Source organism: Parus major, chromosome 3, assembly GCF_001522545.3.
Source record: "Parus major isolate Abel chromosome 3, Parus_major1.1, whole genome shotgun sequence".
Classification (NCBI taxonomy): domain Eukaryota; kingdom Metazoa; phylum Chordata; class Aves; order Passeriformes; family Paridae; genus Parus; species Parus major.
Window position 1 is genome coordinate 26,358,835 of NC_031770.1, and position 5,634 is coordinate 26,364,468.

Consider the following 5,634-nt stretch of genomic DNA (forward strand, 5'->3'; position numbering starts at 1 on the left):
TTCTTTTTTTCTTTTTTCTTTTTTTCTTTTTTTTCTTTTTTCTTTTTTTCTTTTTTTTCTTTTTTTCTTTTTTCTTTTTTCTTTTTTTCTTTTTTTCTTTTTTCTTTTTTTCTTTTTTTTCTTTTTTTCTTTTTTCTTTTTTCTTTTTTTCTTTTTTTCTTTTTTCTTTTTTTCTTTTTTTCTTGTTTTTAAAAATTATTATTATCTGTATGAAGAAGGGGATATACATCTAGAAGCTGCAGCTCTGAATATGTGAAGATGTGAAGAAATAACAGGCAAGGTCTGAATATCCAAATTCATCCCTGCTTACAGCTGTGATTAAACTTTTCTAGACCCTTTCAGAGTTGCCTACATTATGGGGTGACATTACCTGTACATGATGGAGTCTTGATAATAGAGATGGGGAAGAATAAGTGCAACCTGACAGTACAGAGCTTTGATTTCCTAGGCTTGGTAAAATTTGTTTGAAGCAATTATGGGTCCAAAACAACTGTCTTTTCCTGTTACTCTTTACCTCATGCAGTTATTTCCAGCTTAATTAATCATTCAAAAGACTGGGCTGTTCAAATTTGGTGAGTTCTGATCACCCACCTTTGCTCAAAATGAGAGGAAAAGGGAACAACAAATATAGGCTTAAATAGGCTCTCGTGCATTCCCAAACAAAGATCTCAAATCAGGAAAGACAGACTGCTTACAGGTGAAAGAAGCAGAGAGTTCCACAGTGAGACAGCTGACATTAAATCTTTCTTCCCACTCCTGAGGGTTTTTGACTCACAATAATTTTTTTCCTACCTGTTCCTTCCTCCCTCATAGCAATTGGAGCACTGTGTGGCTGCTCTTGACTGTCTTCCTTACACCCTTTCTGGCAAAAATTGCCATCCTGTTTCCCCCACACACCCCTAAGAAAATCTTCTATAAAGGTTGAGCTGATATTTTAAAGCTATTAGTTTATATGTTTGCTACAGAAGCTTCAATAACGTTATATGTTAGTGCTTCAGTCTCAGTTTTTCTTGACTTAGTACCAGTCCTTGGATAAGGATGCCTGCTTGGATCTTTAATTCAATTTGTGCATTTAAAAAAAATATTTTCTAGATGGTGGTTGAGAGAATGCATTCAGATTAAGTCTAATCTGGTCCCTCTGCAGAGAAAGCTTGTGGGATCTCAGCCAGTGATGCCTGCAGGTAACCCAGTGACATAGTGTGTGTCTCAGAACTTTATGCTCTCCAGCCTTAATCTGAAGATTGCTACTGCCAGCCCCTTCCTTGGGTATTTAGAATTTCTAGTAGCTGTTTTGCCTTTGTCTCGGAGATGGAGCCCCCTGGTTACAGTTATTTTTGTATAAGTACCTGTAGATTGTAATCAAGTTAACTTTTAACCTTCTCTTTGATACGTTAAATCCCCAAATCACCCTCACCGTGAGGCCTTGTGTCAGTTTTGTGTCATTCTCACAGACAAGTTTGTTTTTTTTTCTAGTAGGAACACCAAATGGTCAAACTTTTACTAAAAGGAGCTCCCATGTACTAACTTGTATTTCTAACATGGAAGTACCACGACCTTTTCAGTATTAATGTGTAGGTGTTGGTTTATTGAGGTAGTTAAACATTGATATTCCTGTTTCACAAACTGAGAAACTGGACCTGAGCAGTCAGATATCTTATTCAGGGTCATGCTGGGATGCAGTGATACCTGCTCCCACTCTGCTGGATGTCCATGGCAGTGCTAGTGCTCAAATCTGAACCTGGACACTTCTTCCTCAATGGCTTTGAGGCAGTAGCTCTTCCCATTATATGAATGCATGGGCACTCCTTTGTTTAAAAAAGCACTAAAAAAGCATTAGAATGTTGTGAAAGCAAAGATATCTGACATTGACAGACTTCTTGTCAAAGAAAGAAAGCCACTATTAAGGCAGGTTAAAATTTTTAACATTTTCATACATTAGGGGAGTATCTCATTATGTCAGAGCATATGCTTCAATTTTATTTTTCTACAAGTACCCTTTGCCTCACCAAGTATACAGACAGCAGCAAAGATAGAAAAGTAGCCAAAAATAGAGATGTGGTCAAATATGTTACTACAAATTCAGCTTGAAATTGAAAAGTGAGAGTTACTATCTCCCTCTGAAGTTACCCTAAAAAGTGCCTTTGCTTTTGAAATATTCTCTGTAATTAACATCTAGGTTGGACTCCTGTTGTCAAACTGAGGAAAAACAGATGATCTGATATATACAAGTGGATGAGGGTTTTTGCTTTTAGCAAACATATCTGAATAACTCTCTTTAGACACAGGTATAACTGATGCACCAACACAAACATTATTTTTGAGACACCAAAAACTTTAAACAATGTCTAACTCAGAGCAGGCTTTAGAGAAGCCTGAAAATCTAGTTGGCAGTGTCTAGAAGGAATATGATTTTTCTTACCAGGTTATGACCTTGCAAATTCCTTTATAGGGCTTGCTCTTTGTTAATATCACTGAGGCAGAGACTCTTGCATTTCAATGCATCCAAATTCCTTTCTTTTGTTTGCCTCTGGTATGTGTGTTCTTAGTCACTTAGCTATTGAAGACTTGGGTGCCTTTTTGTCTCTAACCTCTCCTGGAACATTACTGTCTCCATGGCAGAAGAGGATAGGTATGGCTGATAAAATTATCTACTTAACACTTTCTTCAAATAATGTCTCCTGAGTAGGAGGAACAGGCAGGCTAGAGCCTGCTCTTGGGTAGCTTTGCAAACTTCTATGACAGTATTTCAGGCCCTTGCAATCACTAAGGGGCAGGAGGGAAGACTACTATTTTCTTAGTTCAAAGAGCTCCAAAATGAGTAATCCAGTTTATCAGAAATTTGGATTATTCTCTGATCAAGCAGGTTGTGCTTCAGCAGAAGTAAACACAGTTTATAAAGGCTAGCTTGTCTTATCAAGAAGCATGAGGATAGCCAGAATAGATCCAATTTAGCCAAACAATAGTAGTAACACCACTTTTTTTTTTAGGGTCTTATCATTGATTTTAGATGGAGGTAAACCAAAAGACGGCTGAGAATTTTACTTGGCACATATTTATAGCTTTTGGGTCCCAGTAAAACACAATTTATCAATCTGTGCTGTAATACAATCAGTCTGATAAATCAGATATTTGATTCAAGCTACTATAACAATTCCAATTAATGGGACAGGGGAGCCCCAAATACGTCCTTTCCTCCACTAACAATTCGCAAAATGCAAGAGGGATAATCTCATCACTTCACAGGAAACAGTTCAATATACTCTCATAGTTGTCTCCTATCATGTCACTACTAGGACTAGAGTCACTAGGATTTGAGTAAAGTTGGGTTTATTATTAACCAAAGCTTATGTAAGGTGTTATTGCATTTGATTCTATTTTTGCAGTTATTTGGGTTCTGTTGATTTTTCATGAGCAAAATGGTGCCTGTGTGAGAGTGCTCATACAAAGAAACTGTAATTAGCACTGGTCTGGCAGCAAACTGAAATTCACAAGGAGGGTATGTGGCCAACCTGTGCTCCCTGCAACCCAAAGGGTGATACCTTGCCTTTTCTGAGGGATCTGGAGGTAGGGCTGTAGGGTTTGGATACCACCGTGCATATGATGCAGCTGGCTGGAACTGGAAGATGCCAGTTCCATAAGTGCTGGCAGGGTGCTGCTGCCGCAGCTGGGAGCAAAACCCTTCAAGGTGGCTGCCATCCCAAACTCAGGAGTACCAGATCCTGTGCAGGGTCTCTGCAATGTCCCAGGGCAGGGCTCCTCTCACAGACCAGCAGCAGAGCACTTCAAAGAATTGCATGTGCAGAGGAAGCAGGGCAGGGTGTACAGCTTTTTTGCAGTCCTGTCACACGAGGCTGGCTGCATGGCAAAGCAAGCACCTCCGGGTTGGGTCCTGAACCAGCTCTGAGCCTTTCCAAGAAGTTACGGGAATTCTGCGGAATGGTGCCAGCCTGCGTGAGCCTGGTAGTGCTGCCCTCCCTTGCATGCAGAATTGTGCCCTTGTGCAACATGTGGTTGGTGTGGGATCGATGAAATACTAATCTGTACAACCAGGTCCCAGTTTGTCCTTTTACAGTTTCTCAGTACTGCCACCAGTCTGCTGACTTTGCCCCTCACCTTCTCCCTTCGTTTCTGGGTTTTGTTTTTTAGGAGAGGACAGGCAAGACTGAAGGAACCAAGATCCCAGAATGGGCACAAATAGGATTTTTCTTAGAACAAGCATTCATAGTCCTTCTGTGAATGATGGAACATGGAGAATACCTCCTGGATTTTTTTTCCTGCCCACCCCTAATCTGTGTGATGGCACTGAAGTCCATGTGCTCTGAGCTGGCGTGCTGCACCACAGCCCTGCTCCCCTGCAGCCCAGCCCTCTCTACATGACACTACAGCATGCAGGTCACTCCAATCCTGGCACAGGAGGTTGAGGAGCTGTGAAACAAGCTGTGACACTGCTTTGTGAGGTGGGAGGAGTACAGTGCCCCAGACATACACAGGCACCACAGTGCTTATTATTTAAGAGGGTAGACAAAGTCTCTGGGCTGCTGTGAGTCAAATGCACAGCACACTCAAATGTGCCGTGCTCATGTGCAGCCTGTCAGGGGAAAGAGCTTTTTTGTTTGGGCTTAGCAGAAATCATAAATATATACATAAATAAATATTCAGAACTACCTTAAACCTTTCAGTCTCTGCTGTATTTTATTCCACATCAGGGGAAGGAAGGGGAAGCTAAGAGATATAAACTGGGACCTGTGGCTCCTGTGTGGAAATGCATGTTGGTTTATGGTGAGGGATCCCACTATCTCTGATCCACTTACCTGGGGGCAGCTGGGTGCCTGGCTGATGCTGACACTAAGTACAGCCCTGAGGAGGCATCCTGAGACAGCCACAGCAGTTGGGGCTCCTCACCTGTCACCCTGAGGGCAGCTCATGCTGGGTGTCTCCAGCTGTCAGTAGAAGCCAGCCCAGGGTGAGATAGTGCCCTTAGAAACCTGGATGTTTTTCTGACTTGAGGGCCCAATCTTGCTTTCAAATCTTGAACCTATCCTCAGGGTTGAAAACCTTCCAGGGCGTGAGAGCACCTTGAAGTTCCTGTGAAGTCTGAAGTACATGTGGCTGTTTTTGAGGGGAAGATTGCCAGAGCATGTAACAGCTGTCTCTGGCATGAAACTACAGCAAAAAATGCAACTTATCTGTGCCAGTGACACAAAAGTACGTGGTGGCTCTCCCAGGTTTTGTCTAAGCCGTTTTTCAGAGGGAGAGGGGACGCATTTTGTGGTTCCTTAGGAATATGGGGTGTATCTTTGGTTATTCCAGAGAAGCCCCAGAGCTTGGAGCTGTGGCTATGGACCAGCATTATTTCCCCATGGCATCTGCTAAATCAGGGTGTGAGCCCCTCTGGAGAAAAGCTGGCATCTTGAGCAGGGGAAAATGAGTCTCTTTCCTGAGAGCTGGTGTCTTTGACTTATCTTAGTCACAGACATAAACAGCTGAAGGAAATAGGCTGGTTGATGTATGTGTTGTTGCTAAAGAGCATTCAAAATAAGAAATCTGTCTACTTTTCCCAGGAAAGGGGAGCAGGGAGGAATCTGCTTTTCGTCTTGCTTCTCTATCCTACCATAATTTAAAAAAAAAATCAAA

The 5,634-nt window shown here is 41.8% G+C and overlaps 1 long non-coding RNA gene across 2 annotated transcripts; it reads left to right on the top strand.

Annotated features, from left to right (window-relative positions):
- Window positions 1-111: 111 nt before the first annotated feature.
- On the top strand, window positions 112-4,671 carry LOC107201201. 2 transcript variants are annotated; one of them, XR_001520091.2, is made up of 2 exons: window positions 112-280; window positions 4,147-4,671. It is a non-coding gene; the product is annotated as an uncharacterized LOC107201201 (long non-coding RNA). The 2 variants fall into 2 exon arrangements; XR_004496800.1 differs by lacking the exon at window positions 112-280 and adding an exon at window positions 297-1,181.
- Window positions 4,672-5,634: the final 963 nt, after the last annotated feature.